The 13,354-nt window shown below is 52.1% G+C and overlaps 1 protein-coding gene and 2 non-coding genes across 3 annotated transcripts in view; 2 read left to right on the forward strand and 1 right to left on the reverse strand.

Annotated features, from left to right (window-relative positions):
• Positions 1 to 1,003: 1,003 nt before the first annotated feature.
• Positions 1,004 to 1,075, forward strand: TRNAA-CGC (transfer RNA alanine (anticodon CGC)). Its single transcript has one exon. It is a non-coding gene; the product is annotated as a tRNA-Ala (tRNA).
• A 229-nt stretch (positions 1,076 to 1,304) lies between these two features.
• On the reverse strand, positions 1,305 to 1,375 carry TRNAG-GCC (transfer RNA glycine (anticodon GCC)). Its single transcript has one exon. It is a non-coding gene; the product is annotated as a tRNA-Gly (tRNA).
• Positions 1,376 to 8,808: 7,433 nt separating this feature from the next.
• The window catches only part of GPD2 (glycerol-3-phosphate dehydrogenase 2), a 49,526-nt gene continuing 44,980 nt past the window's right edge, over positions 8,809 to 13,354 (forward strand). The window contains exon 1 of the mRNA XM_058809311.1: positions 8,809 to 8,849. The gene's annotated coding sequence lies outside the window, so the exon portion shown is untranslated. The remainder of the gene's footprint in view (positions 8,850 to 13,354) is intronic.

Raw genomic sequence — 13,354 nt, forward strand, 5'->3', positions numbered from 1 at the left:
GCCATGGCAGGGTGGATGGGATGGCATTTAGGGCTTCACACCCCCAGGCTGTGAGCTGTGGAGTGGCTGGGCAGCACACCTGGATGGGATGGGATGGCATTTAGGGTTTCAAACCCCTCTAGGCCATGAGCTCTGGGGTGGTCGGGCTGCACACCCGCATGGGATGGCATTTAGGGTTTCACACCCCCAGGCTGTGAGCTGTGGGGTGGTCGGGCTGCACACCTGGATGGGATGGGATGGCATTTAGGGTTTCACACCCTCCACACCCGGATGGGATGGCATTTAGGGTTTCACACCCCCAGGCTGTGAGCTGTGAGGTGGCTGGGCAGCACACCTGGATGGGATGGGATGGCATTTAGGGTTTCACACCCTCCACACCCGGATGGGATGGCATTTAGGGTTTCACACCCCCAGGCTGTGAGCTGTGAGGTGGCTGGGCTGCACACCTGGATGGGATGGGATGGCATTTAGGGTTTCACACCCTCCACACCCGGATGGGATGGCATTTAGGGTTTCACACCCCCAGGCTGTGAGCTGTGAGGTGGCTGGGCAGCACACCCAGCGCCGCCATGGAAATGGGGTTTGGGTTCTGGCACCGGCGGCACGGCGCAGCTCCGGTAAAGGCAATGGACGGCGCTGGTTCTGCTGGGTCTCCGCACGGGAACAACGTGTTTGGGTTCCTCCCCGTCAGCACCAGGGCTCCAGACTCGCCGGCTCCTGTCCCCGCTGAGGGATCAGCACCGCGGGCTGCCCCAGGCCCGGGGCCCTGCCTGCGGCTCCCCGCTCACGGACGGGCCGCTGCCATCCCCGGGGCTCCGTGTCTTGGTCCCGGGACTCCGTGGCCGTGTCCCGGTGCCTCCGGCGGGGCTCTGTGTCCCGGTGCGGGCGGAGCGCGGTGCCGGCAGAGGGAGTTGTGTGGGGACGGAACGGGGCAGGACCAGCACCAGCACAGGCCGCGGCCCGCCCTCCATTTCGGGGCGCCTGCCGCAACCGTTGCACAGCCGGGGATGTAGCTCAGTGGTAGAGCGCGCGCTTCGCATGTGTGAGGTCCCGGGTTCAATCCCCGGCATCTCCAGGCGCTTCTATTTTTTTCACTGTTTTCTTTTTTTTTCCTTTTTCCCGTCTCTCCGCGCGGCCGCTGGTTCCGCCACGCCAAACCAGCACCGCGCCTCCGGCACGGCCCGGCCCCGTCCGGCCCGGTATCGCTTCCTCCCGCCCGGGAGCCCCGCGGGGAAAATCAAAGCTCGGCGGCCACAAAACGCGGCGGCTCCTCCGCGGTAAAAAAAAAAAAAAAAAAAAGCAGTTGCATTGGCCGGGAATCGAACCCGGGCCTCCCGCGTGGCAGGCGAGAATTCTACCACTGAACCACCAATGCGCGCTCAAGAGAGTGTCCCCGCCCCTGGCTCAAGGAGCTCACCCATGGCACCGACGGCACCGACGGCATCGCACCCACCTGCTTCGTTCTCTTTCTCAGCCCCACGCTGCTCTGCTCAGCCATCATTTCCAGCGAAAAAAAAGCTTTTAAAAAGTCACCACTAGCCGTTATACATCGTGCCTCTAAAGGATTAAAAAAACCCTGGCAAAGTGTATACTGCACCCACCATACATGCCACAGAGTCTGGCCTGATTTGGTTTTGGTCTTGTTCATCTCTCACAGATGCAAGACGTCACTAATCATTATTTCTGTGATAATTTTAAAAACTTTTTTTTTTCCTCAGTATATTCTTTGAAAACTTCTTTCGTTTCTAAGCATTCTGTTTGTAGCAGGGATAAACTAATAAGTAAGGAGTGATTTAATGGAAGAACTTCAGGAGATTACAGGTGAAGGTTTCCAAGATTCTTTACCCCAAGCACTATGGTTGGAGTCAATCTTAAAGGTCTTCTCCAACCTAAATGGTTCTGTGATCATTCTTTACATGTAAAAGCTTTCAGATCAAGTCACAAATGTACATTTTTGTTCCTTTTCCACCCTGGAAGGACTTTGTCAGGGGAGGCCAGGGGTTACGGGCTCAGAGGCTCAGCTGACCCACAAGGGAGTCATCAGAGTGTGCTCATGATGGTCTCAGTGACTTGCCAGGTGATGACATTTCAGCACACTGTGCCTGTGTGTGATGTCAGCAGTGAGTCCCAGATTGTGCTGTGACACGGCCATGCTGTGTCCCAAAATAAACTATCAATTTGCCTTGGACACACTCCCACAAACAGCCACATGTGAGCCAGAGCCCAAGGAAAAGCTGCAATGAGTGCTTCACATCGAGGGAACATGGAGGTTTACGTACAAAAGTGCTGGAGAACACTGCCTGGGCAGGAGGAACAGGTCACGAGCAAGGTCAGCACAGGTCAGAAGCAAGCAGGTGTTCTCTGGTTCAACCTTCTGGCACTGCAGGTCATGTTGCAGCATCCTGTGCTTGGATGTGCATGAACACCACAAGGTAACAACCCAGCACAGCTCCCTTTCCTTCTCAGCTTCCGTTGCCAGAAGGCAACATAATAAAAACTGTAAGCAATAATTATCTAATTATCATTTAGGCTGTGGCTTATGGTTGGATTAGTCAGCAAAACTGTTTTGTCAGACAAAGCCAGGACCAAAAACCCCCCAAGCACTCAGGCAAAAGATACTCATATTGAGAAGCCCTAATTCCCCATTTTAACTGTGTCTGTAAACTGAAAAGCTTGTTTTTCAGTTTCTCAGACAAGCTGAGGACCAAAACCCTTCAAGCATTCAGGTAAAAGACATTCATACTAAGAAGCCCTAACTCCCCATTTTACTGTGTCTGGGAGTCAGCCATGCAGACACAGCTTCCCCTATTTCTGTTCTCCACCTCCTCATTGCTGGTGAGCTGGGGCTGTGCCAGGCAGGGACACCTGGCAACATCTGTGCCCAGCAGCTGTGCCCAGCAGCACGCCCTCAGAGAGGGCACGGAGCCAGAAAACCGGAGCTGCCCTGTGAGATCACCGGGTCCAAGGGGTCACCCAGCGCTGGCAGGGCACCTCTGATCCCCGTCCCCAGGTGCCCCTGTGCTCTGTGGGGCAGGCAGAGCAGAACGTGCTGTCTGTGTCAGTCTGGAGAATCATTGCACAGAGGGTCCCACAGTGACACAGACTTTGCACTACCTGTTCCCAGAGCAGAAATGGGACCTGTCCTTGCACCCTAACAGCTCACAGAACAGTTCCTCATGTCCCTGGACTGTTCTGCAAACGCTCAGAACATCTGGGAGTGTTGGCTGACATCCTGCAGGGAATTCTGTCACCGGGAGGAGTTTGGTGACTCCAGGCATCCCTGGGGCCCAAGGTCACCCCAGAACATGCTCTGGGAATCCGTTCCCAAGCTGTGTGAGCCAGGCTCACACTTGGCTTCCCTCAGAACTGGCTGGGAGTAGGGGGTGCTGAACGGGGCAGAAATGGACACCTGCAATATGAGAAATGGTGCTCCAGGCCTCAGAACTGCTGAAAATCTCACAGGGTCAGTTCAGCTGAGCAGGAATCAGAACCCTACGCCAACAGAACAAGGAGCTCTAAGGGGTTCCTTGCCTCAGCTGTCACAATGGCTGGGAGAAGGTTCCCTGCCAAGCTGCAGTGCAGAGGGATCTGTTCTGTGTGCCCATGGACATGGCATTGTGGCAGCAAGCTCAGAGCAGGTGACAGAGCTGGTGAGGCTACTGGAGCTCCCTGTGACCCTGAGAAAGCTGGGCCTGGTCAGCCTGCAGGGGAGCAGGCTCTGGGGACACCCCAACCCCTAACCCTAAGCCCTGAGGGACACCCCAACCCCTAAACCCTACACCCTGAGGGACACCTAAACCCCTACCCCTACACCCTGAGGGACACCCCAACCCCTAACCCTAAACCCTACACCCTGAGAGACACCCCAACCCCTAAACCCTACACCCTGAGGGACACCTAAACCCCTACCCCTAAAGCCTGAGGGACACCCCAACCCCTAACCCTTCACCCTGAGGGACACCCCAACACCGAACCCTAAACCCTACACCCTGAGGGACACCTCACAGCCCCTTCCAGTGTCTGAAGGGGGGTACAGCAGAGCCAGAGAGGGACCTTTCACCAGGAGCTGCAGGGAGAGGGCAATGGGGAATGGCTTCACACTGACAGGGGAAATTTAGGTTGGATATGTGGAAAAAATCCTTCCCTGGCTCAGGTGCCCAGAGCAGCTGTGGCTGCCCCTGGATCCCTGGCAGCGTCCAAGGCCGGGCTGGACAGGGCCTGGAGCAGTCTGGGACAGGGGAAGGTGTCCCTGCTTCTGGCTGAGGCCTGGCAGGGCAGAGCCCAGGAGCTTCAGGTGTTTCTGCTGACTCTGCTGTGCCCCTCTGAGGAGGATGCTGCAGCTCAGGGCCACCCTCAGCCTCTCTCCCCAAGCTCAGCTGGTGCACTGTGACAGGAACCAGGCTGGGTTGATAGGCAGTGGTAAATCAGCTCAAATCAAGCCTAAAAGTGCAGGTGTGGCTGACCTGGGGTGTGGCAGTGGCTATCACTGCTTCCCTCCTGCCTGCTGCCTTGGACACGTGCTCCCCCATCTCGTGGAGGGACTGTGCAGTCAGTCCATATAAAATGGGTGTGCACTGATCTTCATCCTGGCACAGGAAAATGGGGAAGCGTGACAGCACCTGTACCGCTGGCTCTGCTCCACCTCCTCACGTGGAGCTCTATTAAACCATGGACATCCTGAAGGAGCAGCTGAGGGAGCTGGGCAGGGGCTCAGCATGGAGAAAAGGGGGATCAGGGGGGACTTTGTGGCTCTGCACAGCTCCTGCCAGGAGGGCACAGCCGGAGGGATTTGGGATCATCCCAGGGAACAGGGACAGGAGCAGAGGGAACGGCCTCAGGCTGGCCCAGGGCAGCTCAGGGTGGACAGCAGGTTGAAAATTTTTAGAAATTCAGGAAGATTTTCTTCACAAAAGTGTGGTGAGGCCTTGGCTGCCCAGGGAGGTTTGCAGTGCCCATCCCTGGAGGTCTCCAAGGAATTCCTGGAGGTGGCACTCAGAGCTCTGGGCTGGGGACAAGGTGGGATTGGGCACAGCTGGGACTCCATGGTCTTCGAGGCTTTTTCCAGCCTCAGGGATTCTGTGATTCTGTAAATGGAGATCTTAGAAATAAAGCCCAATGAGTAAATCAGAGCACCATGAAAGACAGCAAAGCTCTGTGTAGGAACCAGCTGTTGTTTCCCTCACTCACACACCAGGCAAGCCCAGTCAAGACTTCCAAGGCACTGAAGATAACAAGAGGCCTTGCAAAATGGCTTCTCAAAGCCTCTCCCAGGCGTGCTCCTGCCTCCTCTTGCGCAGTGCAGGGAAACTGCTCCATCCCCGCTGAGTGGGGCACACGCACATCAACTCGATTTTAACAGGTCACGGAATGAGCCGGGCATTTAAAAATATCCACCTACCCAAAAGGACAAATGAATCCGTACTGTGGAGCCCTCAGCAAAGATGGTTGGAACAAAACAAACAAAACAATCCTGGTAATCTTTTAGGGGAGACTTATAATGTAGAACAACTTGTCAGTGCGGGTTAAAGTTTTAAGGCCTAGCAATTTTGACAGCGTCCCTTTGAGCACAGCGAGCGCGCGGGGACGAGCAGGACAGCAAAAGGTCACTTGGTCACACATATCTGCTGCCTCTCTGAAGTTTAGCTCCAGACCCACCAGGCACGTCCCAATTAATTATTTAAATCTGCAGGGAGAAATATTTCAGTAGATGAAAAAGCATAATCTGAAATTCCGGGCAAGGTACAGGATGGCTGGCGTGGTCAAAATGGTGCTGAGGGAAAATGGGGCGAGATATCCCTGCCACTCCCACCCAGGAAGGCTGATTGCTCCAGATACCAGCCTCTCAGGGATTTTCCAATATCCTTTCTTTTTCAATGGAATCGTTCTGGATCACAAAAGGTCACTGAAACCAAATTGACAATGATACATGTGGTTATTTAAAATAACTTTTCCCGGCACAATTATTGATGATGTTGCTGGCAATCTGCAAGTTCCTTATAAATGCATGGACACCCTGAAACTGTTCATCCCAGATCCTGCCTAAAGTGTCCCAAAGGAAAGCCATCAGGCAGGCAATGCCAGGGAAATGGGCATTGGAAGCAAATAGGAGACTCAAATCCTGGATTTATTCATTACGGGATACCAGGCTGGGAATTTTTAATAGTCACTGTATGTGTCTTTGAGCAGGTTTTCTAAGCTTTTCCTAACCAATTCAATGGAGAAAATACCTGGATAAAAAGCAGACATGCACAGTTACCAGGGCTGGTTTTCATCAGTCATTGTCTGAGGGAAAAAAATAATACAGCACAAATTCTGAAGAGCCTTTTGCCTTGCTTTTGCTGAATACAGTTTCTCACTCCAGCACATGTACAGAAAATAAATTTAATAGGCTTTTTCTTATATTTCCTGCCACAACAAAGCTCCTTAAACGTTTAAAGAGAAAATAACTACTCTTGACTAGTGCGAGCAGTCTTGCTTTCTAAAAGATACTGTTCTTCTTTTCTTTACCAACGAATTTGTGCTGTCCATCAGACCTAGCTGGGCCATTTGCCCAAAAAAAACACGGATGCTCCACATCCCTTCCTTCCATTCCCTCCTGTGCTGCCATTGCAGGGAGAGGCCAATTAATTACAGTGTTTGTTCTGCCACCAATAACGTGACCCGTGACCTTATTCTTTTAAAGCTGCAATTTCTGCATTTGTTTCTGCAGCTCAGCCCTCGTGCGGGATCTCGATGGGACAGCCAACAATCAGACATGATTACAGTGACAACACACCAGAACAGGAAAACCAGCCCCTTTCTCCCCTCAGAGCGCTGGATTTATCTGCTGCAGGGCAGGGGAGCACCTGAGCAGCAGCAGCAGAGCAGCAGCAGCAGCAGAGCAGCAGCCGCAGCAGCACATGCTGCTGGGCACTAAACTGAGCCCGGGGAAAGCCTCGGGCTGTACCTGCAGTGACAGCCGACACCCCGGCCCGAGATGGGAATGATTTCACACCTAACCACAGACACCGCCAGCCACCTGCATTTCCCATCGGCAGGACCTGCCCTGGATCCTGCTGGGAAAATCCCAGCGGTGAAGTTCTGCATCTGTTTCTGTCCCTTTGTCTCAGCTCTCCTGCCACTGCCACCACCCTTGCTCCTCACAAAGACATTTTCCTCAAGACAGATTAGCAGAAAACATATTTGTGAGCGTATGAACAGATTTTCTTCTTATGATACATAACTTTGGCATGCAGTCAGGAAATGGTGATGATCTTTTTCCCCATCTTCCCTTGCTAATGAAGAGAAAGTGCCTCTGGGGCTGAGGACAAAAGGTGAACTCTCCCTGCACACAATTTACACCTGCTGAGCACATGATTTCGGGCATCTGAAATTCCTGTCTTGGCAGGTGTCCCGGGGACCAAGCCACACGCACGGAGACTTGCTCTGGAGGTAATATTTTCATCCAGGCATTAAATAAAAAACAGACTTGAGAGGGATGAATTTTGCAATACTTTCGGGCATCTCATTTTTTTACTTAACCTTGTAAAACTCTTTCACTCTTCAAACTTATGCAGCCCAATGTTAAACAATCAGTAACTAAGATAAAAAGACGGTAGTAGTTGAACAGAAGCCTAAAGTAGGGGAGAGAGCAGCCCATCCCTGTTTATTGGTAGCTGCACTGTGAGGGTGGGGACAACCTCTCCTGGAAAGTGAGATTGCTTGGGAAATGTGATCCTTATGAAGTTTTCACTTTCCCTTTATGAGGACAGTAGTACAACGCTCTCATTTTCTACCCCCTTCAAGATTTTGCAGGTTGGAAAAAGCTCATGAGACACAGCAGTGCTGGGGTGCAGAAAATGCTCACTTGGAAACCGGCCATAGATACATTTTGCACTCATAAAATGCCCTCTATCAATCAAAATTTGTCATACATGAACACTAATAGTCCAGCATATGGGTAGACAACCACTTTGAGAGGCGGGAGGAAAGGGGATTCTCCTAGCTCTAACAAACATTTGTTAAGAGATGGATGAAACAACATCTAGTGCCATGTTGGAACATATATATCGGGTAGGCATTCACATCCAGAACTTGTGCGTTGGGTCATGATGAAATTATTTGCTAGAAAAAGCATTTTATCCTTTTTTTTTTTTTTTTTTTGTATCCCAATTATTCTTCCTTTGTGCTCCAAACACCACACACCCTAAAACCATATTCTTAGAAAATAATGAATCATTGTCTGTTTTTTTCCCTTTTATTTTCAATTCCTTCTCTTCAGTTGACAGTTTCTAAGCCAGAGTATCTTCTAATTCCGGCTGCCACTCGAGATCTTAGCTCCTTTTAAGAGCACTAATGTTCCTGGGATAAACACGGCTCCCATCACCAGTGACTGAATATCACTGACTTTGCAGAACTCACGAAATCCAATCCTTGCAGTTGTTTACTGACTGGAAATGACACCCAGACAGCTGAAGACCCCGATCAGCTGCGCGGGCGGCGGAGCCGGGCCCCACGCGTGGGCCGCAGGCCTCCGGTACCGCCTCCGGTACCGCCACGGGCGCGGCCCCGGGGAGGGGCCGCCATGGGCGGCGACCCCCATCACGCAAGGCCGGGGATGAGGAGGCCGCGGCGGGCCCCTCCCCACGGGCCCAGGCCGCAGCGGCGGCGCTCCCGCGGCCTTGGCGGGGCAGCCGCGGCCCCGGGCGGGGAGCAGGGCGGGGAGGCGCCGGCGGTGTGCGAGGCGGAGCTCGGGGGAGCCCGGCTGGCTGCTGCAGGCGGAGGGCGGGCAGGGAGAGAGCCGCCCTCCTGATCTCCTCCCGCGGCCGGCGAGCAGCCCGCAGAGGGACGCGGGCTCCCGGCGCTCCGCAGTAAGTGCCTCTCGGGTCCGGCTCACCGGGCTCCGAGCCGCGGCGGGCGGGATGAGGGAGCGGGGCCGGCCCGGACGCGCGGGTGGAGCGCCCTGAACACCGCAGTGCTTTCATTAGAAACGCGTATGGAACGCATCCCGCCTGCCTCCCCTGCACATGCCGCCCTGCTGCCCAGAGCTGCTGCCCTGGGTCCCTGGCAGTGCCCAGGGCCAGGCTGGACACGAGCGAGCGAGCGCCTGGGACAGGGGAAGGTCTCCCTGCCACGGCAGGGTGGGACCGGAGCATCTTTAACGAACCATTCTGGGATTTTATCATTCCCTGTGGGAGGCTCAGGAACAGCACGGGTGGGTGGGATATTGGGAAGAAATTCTTCCTGTGAGGGTGGGCAGGCCCTGGCACAGGGTGCCCAAGCAGCTGGGGCTGCCCTGGATCCCTGGCAGTGCCCAAGGCCAGGGTGGAGCAGCCTGGGACCATGGAGGGTGTCCCTGCCATGGCAAGGGTGGGATGGAATGGGATTTAAGGTCCCTTCCAACCTAAACCATTCAATGACTCTATGATCTTACACAGCAGCTTTAAATGCCAGGTGCTCTCAGCCTCCTCCCCCTGTTTTATTTAAGCTTTCGGATGGGGGAAAAAATAATAAAAAAAGGAGAGTGTGGCAGTTTTACAGAGGTGGTGCAGAGCCCCTGGAAGCTGTCCTGTGTGTGGGTCATCCCTAAGAATGTCCCACAACAAGAGGTCCAGCCTCAGTGTCTCCCTGTCAGGACAGCTGCTGTGTGCCTGTAGGTGTCTATATATAATAAATAAGGACGTTGCAGAGCTCATTAACTATATTTTTTTTCTTGGATGGAGCTGGTAGAAATAATATCTCCCATTATAAAAAAAGGCCCCAAATTCTTGGTAAGAAATAGCACAGCTGTAATTACACTGAACTTTGTAAAATGAAAGTAAGTTATTACTTCCGCTGAAAGTACTCGTGGGACCATTGCTTGGTGTCCTAAACTTCTCTGAGTTCTTACCTCTGTTAAGCAGTCAGTGAATGTTTGTAAGCCTGATTCTACAGGAAAAGATGTAAATGTGTGTGTGGAGAGCTTGGGCTCCAAAGCAGCCAGGTTTACTCCCTCCTTGACTTCCTCTGGTGAACAGGTGGTGCAGGTGTGCTGAGAGCAGCTCCTTTCACCTGCTGGGAAGCAGGGGCTCTCCTCCTCTCCAAAGGATTTGCATTTTCTTCTCTTCCCTGCTCCTTTCCATCCTTTTTTTTTTCCTCTCTTATTCTTGGTTACAGTTCTTCAGGAATTTTCAGTGAGGAGCAGTGACTGATTAGCCAGTAAAGACTTGGTCTGATAGTTCAGGATCTTTCTGTGTTAATATGTAAAGCAAAGGCCAGTATTGCCCCTTCAGTAGCAATAACAGAATATTATTCATTTTAACATTAGGCATTAGCAGTTTACTTAGTCTGAAGTTGGATGGAAGTTTTGAGTAGGCACAAGTGTGCATACAAAATTATTTACACCCCTTGTATCTAATTGGTAGCCTTACTTTGGTTGTGTATACATGGATTTACACTTTGTTGTGCTTAATTATGTGTGTGCACAGGAGCACAGTAATAATAACAACGTTGTGAGCTAGGCCTTGCTGCATAATGTAGTATTTTCTCTGGAGATCCATCTCTGCCTGCTGGCTGTTCCTGACAGGAGTTTAGGAAGCTGGCAGGATGTGGTCAGTGCAGTGGCCATTCCTGCAGAGCAGTTTTCCAAAGGACAGCTCCCGCAGGTTCCTTGCTGCTGCCTGCTTTGTCTCCACACAAGTCTCTGCAAGCTTTAGCAAACATTTGAAAGAAATGTGGGTTTTCTGCTGTCAGTCTGCAGTTGTGACTTTCATCTTCCACTCGTAGCTGATGGTTTCAAAACAGGGCTTGGCATTTGCAAGTAGCTCAGTTAGGCAACATCTTCCTTGTGCTGGTGCTTGTTTGTGTGCTGGCAAATGGGACCCAGGGAGTTACTTTGGCTTTTTATGGGCTGGGTACCCTCAGTCTCAGCCAGAGCTCTGCCAGCCTGGCTGTGCAGATTAACCAAGCCACTGTCTGTTCTTGGCCTCGTGGCTGTGGTTGGCAGCTGGGTTTTTGCAGGGAATAGCTGTGCCATGGTGGGTGTGCTCCTGGGAGCACAGATGTGAGCACCAGGGTGCTGATCCCTGTCCCTGTCCCCCTTCTGGGACGTTCTGGGCAAGGGACACCAGGGCCAAGGTGGGAAATGGGAACAGGCTGGGCTCTGCTCGCAGGGAACAGGGACAGGAGCAGAGGGAACGGCCTCAGGCTGGCCCAGGGCAGCTCAGGGGGGGCACAGCAGGAATTTCCCCATGGAAAGGGGGCTCAGGGACTGGAGCTGCCCAGGGAGGTTTGCAGTGCCCATCCCTGGGGGTGTCCCAGCAATTCTGGAGGTGGCACTCAGGGCTGGGCACAGGGTGGGCATGGGCACAGCTGGGACTCCATGGGCTGGGAGGGCTTTTACAACCTCAGTATTTCTGGGGATTCTGTGCAATAAAAATTAAAGGGTGGAAAAAGAAAGCTGAAGTAAGTGGGACAGAAGTAGATCATCCTTTAAGGAAGGAAGGATTCCTGCACTTTACTGCTCCATGGGTGCTTGTGGATCACTGGAGCCACTTGGGGTAAACACTGCGGAGCACAGAGACCACAGAGCTGTTTGCAGCAGCAGCTGTTGGGCTCTAGGACTCCACTAATTAGCTCTAATGTAGATGCAGCCCATTTCTTCCAAAAAGCTTCACTTTAGGAAATAGCTTTTGTTACGTAAGGAACAGACAGTTTGTAATCAGAGCTCTTCCACAACATCACAGTATTGATTTTGGAAACATTCCATATCCCTAAAAGGCTCTCTCTGGGCCGGGTTCCCGAGCCAGCGTGTAGCTCTGTCTCCAGGGGTTTCCAGGTGAACTCACCCCCAATCACAGCCAGATCCTGTGGATGGCGTCCAAAGTCTTGGACTGGCTTGATTTATTTGCTTTGCAAAGCTTCTCATATGAAGCGTTGGTTCTGATTTCAGAGTGATTCTGAAGGCAGGCCCCTCCTCCAGGATTAGATTTGCATGTGCTATCAGGTCTCAATCTGTATCCCAGGATATAAAACTAGGCTACTTCCTTGCCACACCTAGGTATTCACCTAGTTAGTAGCTATTTTTTGAGCAGGTTCCTGATTGTGTGTGCAGGTATATGTCCAGTCTTGTAAAAAGCAAAACCCCTTGTTTTCTAGCCCCTGCTCCTTGGGTCTTTGGCTAGGGAGCGGAAGGGAGAGCATGGATAAAGTGCCAGCATTGGGATCCAGTTGAACTGGCAGACTGTCTATTCCAATATCCGCATTAAAAATGGGGGGAATGAAGAATATATATAAAAAAGGGGAACAGCTGTAAATTAACTGTATCTGACAAGTGCATTTCTTTCCAGTGGCAGTTATTGGCTCACAGTCATTGTACTGCGTGCATGGTTGATGGCTGATATTAACCCCCACCAACAGTGAAAGCAAGAGTGACTATCTGAGAAGTTTAAGTTAAAACAACATTGGCATAAGTACACAAAAGTATGGAAATCATCCTGCACACATTAGTCAGCGATCAGGCTGGAGACCAGGCTTCCCATGGGACAGGAGGGAACTGAAATACTTTCATCTAGAACTTGATAAATATATTGTGATGTGTGTATGCTGGGAAAGCTCAAAATACCTGTTGACATTGGAGTTTCTTTGTATTCCTGTTAGTCCTTAGATACAGTTCTTGGGATTACAGCCATCCCTGTGTGCAGTGTTGCCTCATTCCCAGGGACTGCTACTGTCTGTGGCAAGGCTATTGCTATTGAAATTCCGAGAGGGATTTTCACAGAGGACTTTTCCACTCATCATCTGTAAGTGGGAGGGTAATGAAGCAGCAGAAAAAGAAGGTTAGGCTAAAATCGAAACACTGACATTGGAAAGAGGAGCTAAAAAAGTTTGTTCCTTGTGGGACAGAGTTCACAGCAGTGCTTGCGTCATCTAAAGCAGGGTGGGAATATCTTGGTGTCTGGGTACAGAAGGCAGATGAAGCAGTTGGAAGCAGTAGGACCAAGAGGAGGAATGAGGATAGGATACCTATTTTCTGCTTTGTTTCTCCTTTAGTTTTGTGCCTGACAAGTGCTGCAGCCACTTTTGGGCATGGGAGCCGAGCTGGTTGCCTGTGCTGGAGCGTGGGAAGGACTTTCCCCATATGGTGAAGTGCTGCTTGGCTTCCACTTACGGCACAGAGTGACCGGGGGGATTGGGGTTTAAATCCTGCATGCAGGATGTTCCGTGACTGTGGGGTGACCCTGTGAACTGGATGGATATTGCAGGCTGTGCTCCTGTGCTTGGCTGGAGAGGTGATCTCGGATAATGACTTAAATTGCAATGCCTACCTTGTGTGTGAGAGCCCAGAGTGACGGGGAGGCTCCAGGGCAGGCTCTGGAGGGTGGCTGTGGCCGTGCTG

Source organism: Ammospiza caudacuta, chromosome 8 (assembly GCF_027887145.1).
Source record: "Ammospiza caudacuta isolate bAmmCau1 chromosome 8, bAmmCau1.pri, whole genome shotgun sequence".
In the NCBI taxonomy this organism is placed as follows: Eukaryota; Metazoa; Chordata; class Aves; order Passeriformes; family Passerellidae; genus Ammospiza; species Ammospiza caudacuta.